This window comes from Octodon degus, unplaced genomic scaffold, assembly GCF_000260255.1.
Source record: "Octodon degus isolate 3935 unplaced genomic scaffold, OctDeg1.0 scaffold00143, whole genome shotgun sequence".
Lineage (NCBI taxonomy): Eukaryota > Metazoa > Chordata > Mammalia > Rodentia > Octodontidae > Octodon > Octodon degus.
Window position 1 is genome coordinate 507,281 of NW_004524719.1, and position 16,553 is coordinate 523,833.

The window sequence follows — 16,553 nt, forward strand, 5'->3', positions numbered from 1 at the left end:
CTTGGCAATTCCAGAGATCTTCACAGCTGCTTTATGAGTTTGTCTTGAAATGGGAGCTCCTCTTGTTGTGTAGTCACAATCCATGCCCAGGCGCCCTCCTCCTGCTCTATCCTGGGATCGGACCTTTCAGAGCAGGCACTCCTAGAGCAACTAAAGGTACAGGAGAGCAGCAAACAGCAAAAGTATCTGTATGGTTCTTGGGCATATTCAACAAACAGTCCAGTTAGTTGTACTGTTATAAAAATAAAGATTAAAAAAGGCAGGTAAAGATCCAGTGTGGCTAAATAATGTTTGGAGTGACCAGGCTGCTTTGTGCCCATTCATTCTCTTCAAACATATCTATGTCACTTTCTGGGAGAAGTTTTAGAATTAATCAGTAATGAGAGGGGAAATGTAATAAAGTCTTTTTTATTAATCACAAATGCAAAGCTTTATGAGATAGAGAGATAGAGAACATCAAATGCAAACAGTGTAGCTAACAGTGCTTTTAAACAATTCCTGTGTTTTTAAATTGACTTGGTGTTGCAGAGGATAATGTAGTTCTATGAACTGTTCTTTATTTTGATAATAGTCTCAAACTGAAGATACATATAATTGTATTTTTTAGGGTATATGACTATTGAGGAAGTCATTATCCTTCACTAATGTCAACAAATTAAGTACATAATCTGTATTTTTAGTTTCTCTTAAATTATAAAAAAATTAATAACTTCTGGGCTTATCATCCAATTTTCTTTATACCATACATTCATATTATTATTGATAATTATATTTCCCGTTTATGTTTTCTTTTAACCTTTAAATATTTGCCGTACAGCAACAGATGACTAAAAACTATTTTCAATGAAAACAGCTACTTTCGACTTCCAAACTGTCTGGTTTCCTTTACTGAAAGAAACATGAAGCATAACTTTATAAATTCTCAGTGAATGCTCTAGCTGCCATGGAAATCACAGGGCAAAGCTTGTACGTGTGATTGTGAGCAACCTTTGAAAGGAGAGCGTATCGGATGCACTGATCCAGAACTCTAAGAATACATTTCTGAGCAAATTTAGCTGGACTTTACTCAATATTTTCATTCCTCACAATGTTGAAAATATTAGCATAAAGTACAATACTTGTATCTATTTGTATCTAAAATTTTATTTTATGATTTTGTGGTAGATTGCAAACTGGTGGTCAACTTGTTACACGCTGCTGATCTCTACTAGCATGTTGCTGGTTGTGGGAGGCCCAGCTGAGGGTTACTGTCAGCAGCATAAGAGGCAGAACTGAAGAAGCTTTGGGGGGCTGTGAGGGAAGCAATTTGGAAGCTACTGGGGAGCTGCTGGAAGCTGCTGGCTTCCTTGGGCTATTCTTCAGGGGTACCTTGTCATGCTGGCTTTCCTGGTGAACTTGGCTGTTCTCAGAGGAGAAACTCGGGACCTCATTGTCACTGAGGATGGTTTTTGTTTCATTTTGGAGGAGCTGTGGTCCTCCCCTGGAGCATCATTTCCTGGCTCCAGAAGGGGAAGCTGGGTCATTGCTCAGCTTCCCGGAGAAGATATAGCACTGGCATCTCAGCTTCGCTCTTCCTCAGAGGAGCTGAGGAGCTCACTGTCACTGAGGGTGGCTGTGGTACTTTGCAGGGGAGCTTGGTTCTTACCTGGAGCTTTGCTTCCTGGCTGCAGTGCAGACCCATCAGCCCGCTAGCACGGACCCTTCTGCTCGCTGGTACACACTCTCTAGCTTCCAGCACTGATCTTTGGGCCTTCCCAGTGCAGATCCATGAAGCAGGCTTACATGAGACATTGTCATGGGCTCTAGGCCTCCAGTGGTACTTGTGGGAGGCATTGTTATGGGTTCCAGGTCTTCATTTGGATTCATGCAGGGTGCTAGAGTGGGATCCAGACCCTAAGCTGATTGGTTGGTCTTACTGTGTGGACAGATTTCCCCCAATCTCTTTTTGTATGTGATTCTTGGGAGATGATTATGAATAATATTATAAATATGTGTCCTGTATTATCTTTTCCCCTTTGGACAGACCACTAAACTGCAAGAAATTCTTTATGAATTTGAAAATGATGCCCTTCAGTTTTATATACTTCAGTCTTGATGGGTAAGAGATAAGTACTTACAACTTTTGTTCATTTCTCCTGAAAATGTGAGCTAGTTGGATACACACTATGAATTATAAACATGTTATATCATTATTATTTAATATAGTAGTTATGCATCATATTATAACATAATGTGTACTATTAGCTTAAAACTAACAGTTAAGGATTATATTTCTTAGACCAAAGGTCTTTCATTTGGAAAAAAAGGTAACAGAGGTTAGTATATACAATGTTCCTGGAATTTGTGATTGATTCATGGTCTAATGCTGAACTTAGGGTGTGAGTGCTACACTATCCTGAGGTGGGCAGCCTGCATACAACATAAGAGGCCAGAGGCTGTCTCTCTTTGCTCCTCCTCTTTAGCTCTTGCTGTTTGTTGTTTTCCACCCGTTGCCCTCTGCCGCCTGCCACCTTGCCACATGAATATGGCCTGCAACCTCCACACCATGTGACATGCATAAATCTTTCTTTCCTTAATTCTGAGCATTGGGTGTTTTGTGTCAACAATGAGAGAAAAGTAACTGAGACAGAGGTTATGTAGTTTATGAGAAGCATTTGTGTAAGAGACTTATTTATTGTATGATTTTATTATTTTTAATGTATGTTCTTGACAAGTTAGCCAAGGTTTAAAAATGTTGCTTCTGTCTAGGAATATTTCTTCACCTTCTGTTGATCTACATGTCTGTTCTTAATGCTAATGCTCTGTCACTGTCGTTACAATGGCTCCTGCAACGGTTTGGAAATGAGGCGCTGTGGTGCCTCCATTTGCTCAGGGTTGCTTTGGATATTCAGAGTGTTTTGTGCTTCCTACGAATCTTCCCAGTGTGTCCTCTGGTTCTGTGTGGCATGAAATTGATGCTTTGGGAATCACACTGAGCCTGTAAGTCACTTTTTCATGTAGCTTGGTTCTAGAACAGAGTACAGATTGGGGGTGTTTTGTTTTTTGACTGTGCAAAGAGAAAATTTGGGCAAATATTTCTCATGGAATGTTTGTAATTAATATTAAAATACTGGTTCTGGCCATTTGCCAGCTAGACATACTACTCTGATTTAGAGATGGATATTTGGACTTTGTTTTGATACAGGACAGTTTAATGAAATATCAAAATTCTTCTTCTTCTTCTTCTTCTTCTTCTTCTTCTTCTTCTTCTTCTTCTTCGTCTTCGTCTTCGTCTTCGTCTTCGTCTTCTTCGTCTTTGTCTTTGTCTTTGTCTTCTTCATCTTCTTCTTCTTCCTCTTCTTCTTCCTCTCCTCCTCCTCCTCCTTCTCCTCCCCCTCCTCCTCCTCCTCCTTCTCCTTCTCCTCCTCCTTTCTTTGTCCTGCTCCTCCTCCCCCTCCTCCTCCTTCTTCTCCCTCTTCTTTTGGTACCAGGAATCAAACTCAAGGCCTTGCCCTTCTCAGGCAGGCACTTGTGCTACTGAGCTATATTCCCAGGCCTTCAGAATTTCATAATTGTTGATTTGAAGTTTAATGAAACTGTGCTGCATTGATTTCAAAAATTAGTCCTATAAACTTAACACTTAAGCATGTACAGATTACCAGTGAAAGTAGTGTTGAAAGCTTTTTAAACACTGAAAGAAGAAAAAAATGGAAACAAGGCTTTGAAAATAAGGAGTAAAAGAGGGATTAAAGGAAATTGTGGAAAAAAGAGGAATCAAAATACATCATGTATTAAAAATAAATGCAAGCAAAATCAGAATAAACACATTTTGCCTCTTCAGGACTTTTGTGCTTTGGTTTCATTTTTTCTTTTGTGATATCAAATAATTGTACTTCTTACGTGCCCTCAAATCTCTGGTGCCTAACTTGGTCAGGATGAGAAAAATGGTGACCTTTATGCAGGACTGTATGTGGAAAAAATTTATTTGATGTAGTATGTGTAAGTAAAATGTCAATGTCTGGGAACTAATGTTATTGTTAATTGTATGTCTTGTGGTCTATTTTTCCTTATTTTCTTTAATAAATTTCAGTTTTTCAAACTTGCAACCTTGAACTATCATAATCCAAATCTGTTGGCTGCAGCAAGATGAAGGTGTGACAGTAAATATTTATTTACTTTACACAAGAAGTAGTATGTGTACATGTAATCTGTGCCAGTTTTTTCATTTTTATGCAGGTCAAATTTTCTGAAAGTGATAGTTTGCCACATAAAAACCAACAACATAGACAAAAAAAAATCATCAACAGAATCGTATGAATATAAAAGGGACCCTGACAGGTGATTCACAAATAGTGCCAAGACTCCAGCACAGAAGAGACGAAAGCAACATAAGAGCCCCAGACTGAAAACAGGTGACGTAAGTTATGATGAGGACTCCACACTGAAGGACCTTCGAACAAGTAAGCGGCAATCATCTTGTAGAATGCAGAGGCAGGGGACAGCACACGGTTTGTTGGTGATTACTGTGGCATCAGGGTAAAGGCAAAAGTAGAAAAATTAGAGACTAAGCCAAACCAGAGCTAGTTGTAAAGATAACGGGGCTACATGGCAACCAACCTGTCTGAATCATGGTGGAAGGTAACAACAACAGCAGCACAGTATGCAGCTGAAATTGCACACTACCTGTATATATTTTTGAAAACAATATTTAGAATTAAATGTGCTAAAAACTTACTCTAAATTAATATTTTGTCAATACTGCAAAGCATGGAAATAAGCGTTTTATGTTACTTTTCCTAATATAGCATATTTTGGGGAAAATTTTTCAGTGAGTATTTCAGTAAAGAACCTGCAGTTTTGAGTATGCTGATCAGCTAAGCATTCACTAAAAATGCTTCAAAGTTAGAACAAAACAAATTTCACAATTTTCTTTTATTGCCTGTAATGGCAATTTGTGTGCTGCACAAACTGTTAGGTTAGTGTGATTTGTATTCAGCCAATAAATGGAAAGTTATTTAGAATAGGCTCGAGAGCCATTAGGACCAGATAATTTCAAAGGTCACTTTGAAACATTCCAAAGAAAATGCCAAAGTTGCAGTGCTTAATCCTTCCACAAAATTCTGAGTGTAAGCTCTAACTACTATTAGAACTCTATGGATAATGAAGTAGCTTTATAACTGATTGTGAAAGATTTTAAAAGTTACAGTTATTTAAATGGAGTATAAACATTGTTCATAACTGCTAAGTAAAGATAAGCAAATATTAACAAGAACATGAAATTTCACTTTTGTGAATTTTCCACTACAGTCATAATAATTATTTCTAGCACTTACTTATTATAGGTAATGTATGCATACAAATGTGAATATGTGCTTAACCACAATTGTATCATTGCATTTGTACCATTGTGATTAGGGGCCAGACTTTGGTTGTAAGCAGAAGACAAACTCTGCAGGAATTCCTCCTGAATTGGACAGCAGGCACAACAAAATGAAGTAATTCAAGGATTTGTCAAAGATTTGGGGCTTATTAACAATTTTAAGGTATTAATTTATGAAGTTCATTAAAAGTAGTACATGAATTTAGAAAATATTACAATACCAGTGGTGTTGCCATCAATATACCTCAAAAGTTTCTCCTCTGTTTTGAGCACACTTCAACCCCTTATTCTGGCCACTTTCTGAGGCAGTTCTGAAGGCCTCTTTGATGTCTTCAGTTGAGTCATGACTGCCTTAATGTCCTGATGGACTTAAAACATTTACCTTCAAGGGTCATTTTTACGTGGGGAAAAGCCAGAAGTTGTGTGGCACCAGATCCGCTGATTAGGCTGCTCATCCGGGCTTGCCCAGGCACACCCACCGGCTTTGCAGGCCTGGCTTCCGCTGGGCGGCGCCACGCAGCACAGGCTGCACACTGCTTTTTATCACACTTCATAGAAGCGCTGAAGAAAGCCTTCCAGAACGTATTCAGCGTGCGGCAGGAGCAAGGTCACAAGTACGCTCTAGGTGAGGAGGAGCGTTCTGTGGGAAGTTAAAGGTAGCATGTGTCGTCACTGCAATAAATGCTAAAATGCAAACACTCAATCCATATTTTAATGGCAACTTCCCACAAAGTGACTTAGATAATGACGAATGACTGTTTTGCTGGTTAGGTTTTTCCTTCTGCTTTTAAAACTTTGAATATTATTAGATTTATGGATGTTCTAACTCGATGTATTTCAATGTAAGGATCATCATTAATTTGTAAAATAAAATGTCACAATGAAAGCCAATGGGAAGTTCCTTCAAATCAGATCACATCTGCTTCTTGTTCACCAACTGATTACATTTTGATGCTAGATTCTGGTTAAATCTTACATAGTTAAAATGCATGTTTACTTATTTGCTATTTCTTGGTTGATTTCTCAGATTTCATTTATAAAATTCAGGACTTCTTCAGTCTTTTGGTTTGAGTCATACTGACAGACAAGCTTATCTGGAACATAATTATAAGAGAACGTGATCTTTAGACCTAATGTACATAAAAGCACAAGAGGGATTTGAGTTAATGTAGAAGTGAGAACAGAAAAGTAGACAGCAAGGAATAGGAAGAGGGAAATGCTTGTGTATTAGAAGAGAGATTTTTAAAAGTTAAAATTAAAATTTTGAACAAAAACAGAGATCCTGTGGCTAAAATACCAGTTTCTACTTGAGACAACTTTGCCTTATACTGGTCCCTGCAGATCTACTAGATTTTGAGCTCTGGATTTTTACTTTCTTCTCTGCCTCTGGAGCTTTGTGCTTTGCATTTTCTCTACATGCTCTGGCTATTCTATTGCTGGAGAGACCCATTATTCATATAATAAAAATGTCCTAAGTGAAACTGGAAATGCACAGTTCCAGGCAGAGTTTAGGAAAATCCAGGAGTGGCTCTAAATATACCTCATGACACCTCAACACTACTCAGTGGCCATCCCAAAGGAAGACACTTAGAGAAGCTGGGCATTTCATTAGGGTGTTGCCATGCAGAGTTTTTCTGAAAAGCACACAATTCTTAGAATGTTAGAAGATTACACAAAGTTTAAGTGTAATACGGTAAATCAGAAAGGCTATCCATTTAGAATAGTTTGTTCTGTATGTGTATTTTAACTCTCTATTTTCTACCTGTAGGAATCATACATGTAAACTCAAATCTCTAAAACAGTGGTAACACACATTCTTGACACATGTGCTAGCTTTGTTGTTGTTGTTGTTTGTTTGTTTGTTTTAAGACAGTCTCCCTGTGGCCCAGCCTGATTGCAGATGCATGATTTTCTTCTTTTAGCCTTGTGAGTGCTGAGACTACAAATGTACACACCACCAAGCTCCACATGGACATTTGTGCTTCCCAAAAGAGATGGTACATTTCTCTTGATATCAGTTACTTATTTAAAAAAGTCTGTGTATATGAAAAATAAATCAAAATTATTTTAGCAGTATCTCCCTTTTGGGCATCTCCTTGACAGTGGTCCAATGGCAGCCTTTCTCTGCCAAGAATTCTTGTGTCTCACCTTCATTCTCACACCTCAACTTGATTACTGATGGTCAACTGCATGAGGATAATAAATCGAGGTACAGGAAAAACATATATTCAGGACACAAGAGGAATGAATGTTAATGAGACAGAAGACAGGATTGAGGAATTCTGGCTGCAGTGATAACAGCCATATCAGGTCATTCCTTCTTCTCTCAGCCATCATCAGCTGTTGTCTTTATTTAACCAAAAGTAAGCATTTCAAAATCAACAGGAAATGATTAATTTCTTCAAACTTATTTTGCTTTATCTCTACTCCTGCTTATCCCACTGAAATGTACACATTCACAGGAATTGCAGAATGCAAAATCTATGAAACTATACAGGATAAAGTATATAGTATAAACATGAATCCAATAAGTTTCATACATCATGCACTATATAGTGTGCAGTATGGCTATCGTACTGAAGAAAAACCTTACTTGCATGTCCCTTTAGGCCAGTGAGGAAAAGCAGGTCATATGGAAATAAATTATTTACATATGGAGAAAAGGCTATAGGAGAAAAGAATGCAGGCCAAGAGACACCAGAATGGTTTGAGGGAAGGAGATTTATATTAGGTGAGTGCTGAGGAAGTGAACTCTGTTTTGTGCCATTTAAGCAAACATGTGGAATCTATGTGAGTACCAGCTGCACTTAGATGAGGGTGGAAAATGGTCCAGCAAGAGGGAAGAACAGGTTGAGGAGCCTCATCATGAAGCAGGGTGGTACACTTGAGGAGCAATGGAGAAGCAGGAGAATGAGTAAGAAAATCAAGTAAGGTGTCACCCAAGGCATAGTTTTACATATATGACGAAGACGCTGAGAGGTAGAAAGCAAAAGGTTTCTACAAAGATTTGGAGTAAAGTAAATATACCAAGTAGTGGCCACTGTGGAAGGCCCACGGCCTATTAGGCCCTGAACTATCTGGTGAGTGGCTGCTGTAAATGTTTCTCCCCCAACCGGGCGACTTCGCAAGCTGTCAGCAGGAATTGTTTTGCATGCGTATGTGCATTCTAGATTTATGCGTTTCGTGGGAAACAGAAGCACCAACAGCACTTGCCTTTCAAGCTATAATTAAACTCTTTGTCTCCATTTTCATTGTGTGCGTCTAAGCGATCTCAGTGTTCTGGGATTACACAGTTTAACATTCTTTTCACTGTAAGCCAAAATATGTGCTTCGTTTTCAGATTCTGCCCTTCTAATATGTTTATTTTGTGACATCCCATGATTTATTCCCTTACTCAGAGTTCCTTGTTTGAATCTTTCCCGCACTCTACCTCTGGGCATGAATATCAGACTTTAGAGGCCAAGGTGATACATTTCACGGTGTCAGGCCATGAAGTTTATATGCATTGAATGTGATTTTACAATTTCGATTTAGTACATTGTCAACGCAATGGAGTTTAGCCATCGATTATATAAATTATGCAGAGTAATTTATAATACTATGGCAGTGAATCCTTCAACAAATATTCTGAGACTTTACAAGCATTAATTTTTTTTTTTTGGTAGTTGTTCAAGAGTTTAAATAGGTTTCTAAGTGTCATTTACTTTTAAAAAACAAATTCAAAATGATCAGTTCCCCATAACCTCTCCCCTCAAATCTGATGGTATGATTTCCATTATGGAAGTAACTCAACCTATATATTGATACATAAAATCTGGAGATACTTCTTTCTTCCTTTTCCTCATACAATGTAGCTTGTAAGAAATGAATTTTTATATTCTGCTACTACCTGAAAAATTTGAAAACACTTAGAATATTAGTTTTCATTAATAGCAAATGGACATCTTCTACCTAAAGCACTGTGATGGTCTACCAAGTATCAATAACTTGGTTATAATTCTCCATCTATTTTATTGTAATACAAAGAGCATGCACCGGCCCTGGGGGCCCAGGAGCACTGAGCTAGCAACGAGTCTGAGTGTGGTGGTGCACACCTGTAATCCCAGCTGCGAGGCTGAAAGCAGGAGGATCACTATGAGTCTGAGCTGCACTGTGAGACCCTGTACCACATACATTAAAAAAAAAAAGGCAAGTTGTACAAATGAAACAAATGGGTATAACGCTTCCCAAGGCTCTTGCAGCATGTCCCATTGTTGCCTCCTCATTAATTTACAATGCCTGCAGGTTACTGAAATGCAAATTCCGAAAAGCTACTGCCATGCTTGAACTATCATTTTAGAACTCTTTGTCCTTTTAGGCTATAATATACCAAAATTATCACACACCGAAGCCTCTATACAGAGTTACTTCTGTTGCACTGCCAGATGACAGCAAATGAGATCAGCCCCAGAGAAGCCATGAATGCAGAGCAAGGAAGCGTTTCTTGGGAGCTTGCAACTGACTAATGTCCCAACTTTGGTCAGGACTCCCAAAATGTCAGTTCTAGCCTGAATTTTACTCTCAGATTGAAACTTTTTAGGTCTCCATAGTTACCAAATTACCTCATTACCTGAATGTCATACAATTGCCACAAAGTTTCCATTTCCCAGACGCTGATGGCCATCTGCCTGTCATGCGGCAGCATGGCTTAATGTTTGCTGTTGCCTGAGTTGCTTTTACTATTTGCTTCTAGTTTATGAACCTGGTTTTCTCTAAGTGGGTCTATGGTTAGCTACACGGCACAGGGAGAGGAAGTGAGTGTAATAACGTGATCCTCCCTTAAAATGGAGTCTCTTCTGCCCCATCATTGTCCACCTTCCAGTAAGAGTCTCTTAAATCTCCTTTTCCTTATATTTTTCCCTAGCTACTTTTTCTAGAGGCCTTTGTGGACAACTCAAGAAGGCCCCTCACTTCTTTCCCACTCCTTTATTCTCTGCTTTGTTTTAAATTCTTCCTCTCTAAGAAAGCTTTTCCTAACTCTACCTTTATCTTACTTAAGGACAATCAATATTCCCTTCAAAGATATTCCATAAGTTCTTTGCAGTGCTCACTTATTTCTAATTACTTATTCTTTCCACCATCCTTGACTACACTTAAGGGCATCTTTGAGGATCTACATTCGCGCTGGTTATTGTGTCAACCTGATAAGTTTAAAGTTTAATTAAGTGACTCAGCAGAGAGCCAGGATTATTACTTTGTAAACCTCCTCATCCTGTGCAAGAGGAGCACATGGACACTGTGTGAGGTCTACACCCCCAGCCCCAGAGTAGCTTGTTTATAATATAAGGAGGGGAGAGAGGCTGGCTAGAAGCCACAGCTGCTGCCCTTCCCTTTGCTTTTCCCTGTTTTCTGCCACCATGAACTGCTGCTCTCTGCAGTATGCCACTCTGCCTGGGAGCCAGCTGAGCATAGAGTGAAAGTCCCACAAATTATGATCTAAATAAACCTTTCCTTCCTTAATGTTTGGAATTTTGTGTTAAAAATATAACACAAGTTCCATTCAGAACCTTCGTGACAGGTGTATGGATCATCTCACTAGGGCTGTACAGGTAAGGAGAAAAGGGTGACTCAGTTGCAAATGCAATGTGAAAAACTAGGAAATTATAGCCAGGGAGCAGTGAGAGAAGGCCAGAGAATTGTCACCATGAACAAAAGTTCTATCAGAAAACAAAGGACTTTGGGGGGGTCAGTCTGTTCAACCCTAAAGGATTCTTCCTGAAGCCAGTCCTGGGTGCCAGACCTCAGTCAGGCAATGGTGGAAGCTGAGAAGGCTAATCAAATGTTCCGAGTGCTGGGACATCGAAGGTGAGAAATCCTGGTACAACTGGCTTAGTGGGAACCTTGCTAAAGCTAGATAGTGCTGAGACAAACGCAGAAGGTCAAATGTCGGAGCCCGCTTGAGAGAACTTTAAGGAAGCCTGACAGAGGTTCAGCCAAAAGGAAACTTGTCTTAGATTGTAAGGTCTTTGAGACAGTGTAATCTACATTAGCCAGGTTCATGTTTCATCGCAGAGCCATGCTCACTGCCAAGCACAGAGCAATGCTTCAGTGACATTTTCTTTTCTTTCTTTCTTTTTTTTTCTTTCTTTCTTTCTTTCTTTCTTTCTTTCTTTCTTTCTTTCTTTCTTATTTTTTTTTTTTGACATTTTCTTGATGAATGACTGAATTGAATATTACTTAGCATTTGAGATTTTGGAAGATGTTGATACAAACATCAGGCATTAAATATAATTAGGGGATGGGGAGAGAGCTCAGCAGACGAGGCACCTTCCCGGCAAGTGTAAGGACCCAGGTCCAAGCCCTGGTACTGCACCACGGTGGGCCCAGAACCTGGATGCGCCACACTGGCCGCCGACACTGGGTGTGGTGGTGCATGCTGCAGTACCACCAGTGCTGGGAGGATCACAAGTCCTGGCTGCATAGTGAGACCCTGTAACAAATAAATAAACAAACAAATAAAAGATTTAAAAATAAATAAATTATATATATATGTATATTTAAACATCTTAATAGTATAGATTTTCATTTTGTAAGTGAACGCAAATAAGTGCCTAGTGCTCAAAGAACTGAGGACTCTATGACACAGTCTCCAGCTTTAGAGATCTGCGGCCTAAGCAAAGGCTTAAAGAGTGGCTATTCCCATCTCTTCCATCTGCTCTTCTCTGTCTTGGCTTCCTTCCCAGGGAGCCTCTCTGCTCCTACTGACCCTGTGCAGCTCAACATTAATCACTGGGCTTCTGAGTCCTAGAATCTCTCTCAGTTTCTGCAAATCATTCTAACGTACCAACCTGGGTCTTTCTCCCACCCTGGCAACTGTCCTGCTACAAACTAGAAGAACGCGGTTATGAGGACCATTGGGTGCAGGCACGTGAGGTCCTTCCTTGGAGCCGGGCACAGCCCCTCGTGTACACATGCCCAAGATGTGGAGACAAATATTTCCTGGCAGGATTCTCAGATAACTGTGCCCTGAGCGTGGACCGTGCCTGAATGCTAACGCAGCAAACCATTAGCTGAAGTTAACTGGCAGGGACAGGGCAGTCTGGGAGGAAGAAAACAGCACAAGCTAATGGTTTTGTATCTTGAGCAAAATGCAAAGTGTTAATGAATGCAGGAAGGGCAGTAGGGTTCACTATATGATGCCAAGAGAGGAAAACAAATGCAAGATAGCATGCGCAAGTGTGAGTCAACTTGTACGAAGGTTTTCATTCACGTGAAGGTGATTCAGGACGTAACTGCCAGATTTTTCACACATCTGTACAGCATGTTCATCATAGGCTGATGATGAGGAACATGAGTATCTGACAAATAAAATTATGTGGCTGTATGTAAAATAAGAACGTTTTAACTTTAAAAAGAAATCAGTTTCCCCTTCAGAAAACAATAGACAGACTGAGATGCACTAGTTCTATTAATAGCACTCTAAATTACCATGCAATCAATTGTAAACATAGATTTCAGTAAAATGTTGCTCTAGTACAGCCAGAACTAAGGGAGTGTGGTCACATAATTCCGATGCTGAAGCTATGCTCTTCTTTCGAAATTGTGGAACAAATTACTACAAATATATTGTTAGATTAAGAAAAATACCGTGTTTGCCAGATTATTGATTGTCTGAAAATAATTTTTAGTCATACAAAGGACGTTGCCATCCTAAGGACCTGGTTTGATATTGGGTGGCTCTGTTGTGACACCAGGCATGCACAGTCGGAGGGAGCAGGCGGTAGCTTATGTGACAAGAGCGAGGACAAAGCAGTTCACGAAATACGATGAAGATACTTGATTTTCCTTCACAATTAAATTCACAAGGTAAAGGCAACGCCAACATTTGAGTTGATTTATTTAGTACATCTTAGTTTGAAATTAGAGACATCATTTAATTATTCAAATAAATATTGCATGCAGTAGCCTTATTCCAAGTCCCCCCCACCTGTGTGTGTGTGTGTGTGTGTGTGTGTGTGTGTGTGTGCGGGGAGTGTGGGTGTGTCTTTCTGAGACAGGATCTCACTAGTCAGCACCAGCCAGCTGGCTTTAAAATCACTTTGTAGCCCTGACTGGCCTCAAATTCGCAGCGGTTCCCCTGCCTCAGCCTCCCGAGTGCTAGGATTACAGGTGTACACCACCCACCTGGCTTCCCTGCCTCAGCCTCCCGAGTGCTAGGATTACAGGTGTACACCACCCACCTGGCTGCAAATTTCCTTGAAAAGGTCAGTCATTAAAACTTGACTGCAGAAACTTAATTAGACTCTTTCAAGTATAAGAATACTAACTTGTTCTGCTAAATTGTATACGTTCCTGTGTCTTAATCATATAATTTATTGTCCACGTGACATTTGACGGGCAGATAACCCAAAGGGTAGACAGGATGTAGAGACAGCAGTTGTTGACAGAGCAAGCAGTCATATAATGATATAGAAATTACATGTATTAAAAGTTTTTTCTACTCTGGTACCTAAGAATTCTAACAAAAGATTAAAGAATAAAATATTTTATCTAATAGTGTAAAATGAAGATGGCTATTTTATTCATTGTATCATCCATCATAACTTAAACAAGTTATTTAGTAAGTATCCATCCCATGAGGTTTTGTTTTCTTTCTTTCATTTTTCTTTTTTCTTTTAGTTTTATATTTTAGGGAAGGGCCTATAGGGTGTTCAGGGTCTCACTGCTAGATCAGACTAGTAGGGATCCGCCTGCTTCCAGCCTCCCAAGAGCTGGGATTACAGGCGCGTGCCACCACACCCAGGCCCAATCGCTGTCTCAGCGCTTCCCTGGGGGTGGCGCCAGCGGGCAGGCCCTGGGATTGAACCCTGGCCCGTGCGCCTTCTTGCAGGGGCTTTAATCTGCTGAGCTATTTGGCCGGCCCTATCACATGAGTTTTAAATGGCAAATAAAGAAATAATTATACTAAATATATGCTTTCAAACTCACAAATACGCGTTAAGGATCACACATAAACGTTGTTCTTAGAATACATGTTGCACTTGGTTTATACTTTTAAACATGAGGTAATGTTCCCCATCTAATATTTCTGGCTGCCTCTTTTCTGGACAAGAGTTACATTTCTTGTTCCTCTTCCTCGGCTTTCATGGAGCCAGAAGACAAGTACAGCCCGTTACAGCCCGCAGCTACCGGAGAGGTCTTGCGCTCCGCGGTGGTTGCTTAGCCTGGTGGCTGGAATCGCCCTGCACACCGCAGGCCGCCCCTTCCGCGGAAGGCCTGAGCGCCCCAGCCGCGCACCTGCGCTCTGCGGCCGCCACGGGGAGGCGGAGGTCCGGGTCGGAGAGGAAAGAGCCTGCAGGGAAGACTGAAAGGTGTGCGGGAGCCTGCAGGCAGGTGCTGCGCGGTGCGCCGGGCCTCGGAGGCTTCGCGAAGGCGGGGCTTGATGCGCACAAACTAGACACAGCGCAAGAGAAGCTGCTGCTTTGAGGGATCTTAATGGTTTTAAAAGTAAAGAATTTTTGAATTCCAAATAGCAAAATTGAGAAAGGTGTAAGAAAGGCTGACTGAAATTAAGTCTTAGAGCAAGGCAGATATACACACTGTAATCAACAGGCCTGCAAGGAGCAGTGGAGAAGACAGGTGTGGTGGGGAAGCTTGTAACCTCAGCACTTGGGAGGCTGGGGCAAGAGCATCATCGCGAGTTAGAGAGCAGCCTGCGCTCCAAAGTGAACTCACATAGTGACACCCTGTTTCAAAGACACACACACACACACACACACACACACACACACACACACACAGAGTGCAGAAGAACCGTTCTACAGATTCAAAGCCCGCAAAGTAAAAGCATCTGGAGAGAGTCAGGTACAAGGCTCACCCCCGATGGGGTCAAACTTGCTGTAAGAGTAAGACTTGTTCTGTTATTATGAGGACGATCTAGAGTACCTAATTTACATTTTAGAAAACTGCAGGAGAGAGAGTGGTGTAATGGCTAGTGCACTGTGTCAGCTTGAGGGCCGAGACGCTCAGCGGCTTCCCGAAGCGACGCAGAGGGGTGCCAGGGTCCTCACCGTGTAAACGTCCCGAGCCTGTGCAGGAGGACCCCATGGAGACGGTGTGGACGGTGCCAGCACGCAGGGGGAGGGAGGAGAAGGGCTTATTCTCTCTCCCTTTCACTCTTCCTGCTTTTGCTGTCTTCTGCCTCCTTGAACTGTCGCCCTTGTGCCACACTTGTGCCACACCTTGTGTCACACCACTCTGCCTTGGAGCCATCTGCTTACGAATGGAAACTTCCACAAACTGAGCTAAATTAGCCTTTTCTTCCTCAACATTTGGTGTTAAGTATTTTGTCTCAGCAAAGGGAGATAAGTAGCTACGATAGTTGGTAAACTGCTTTCTTAGTAAGTGTATTCCTCGATCTCCTCTGTGATGCATGTGTTCTCCTTGGGCCAGCTTCTGCCTTCTCCTGAGTACTACGAGTGAGAAGCACACCCCTGAAGTTCTCCCAAGCAAGACAGTGGTAAGATACATAACGAGAAGAGATTGTGTTAGAACTGAGAAGCCACGGACACGTCAGGGATCCCAGGCGAACACAACAGTGTGTGCCTGAGATCGAGAAGAGCTAGAAGGAGACAGAGGGGCGAGCACAATGGCAATGCTTTCCGACAGAGAAAAGTGTAGCACTCCCCTTGACCTACATTCTGCTCTTTGGCAGAGCGGTGGGGACTTTTCAGCTTCTGCAGTTCTCTGGGCTGAATTGTTCACAGCAGCTGACAGCAGGAATAGGTTCAGAGAAAAGATGAAGGCAGGGAGGGTGGAGAAAGCGCATCCTGGAGCCTTAAGCAGGCGCAGTCACTGACAAAACTGGATCCCATTTTCCCGGAAGCAGCCTTGAAACGCACAGGGGACGTGGTCTGGGAGGGTGAACACAGTAGCGCTGGACCACTTACCGAGAGGGACACAGCAAGTCGTAGTTAAAGACCAACCTACCTGAGAAAAGTCTAACTGGGAACAAGGGGGAAAAAGTACTGTAAGAGAGGAACAAGATCAAGGGTAATAGGAATTGCTGAGTGAACAGAGCTTTGAAAAACCAGCTAAGCCCAACTAAATCCTAAGAGTAATGAAGAAAAACAAGCAAGCAAACATAAACTTTGGAACTACAAGCATTACTTTCTAACATAAACATCAATCGTTATGTATACTATGGATGTGATCA

At 41.2% G+C, this 16,553-nt stretch overlaps 1 pseudogene; it reads left to right on the forward strand.

Annotated features, from left to right (window-relative positions):
• LOC101563193 overlaps positions 1 to 14,824 on the forward strand; it is a 123,992-nt pseudogene extending 109,168 nt beyond the window's left edge.
• The last annotated feature ends 1,729 nt before the right edge of the window (positions 14,825 to 16,553 follow it).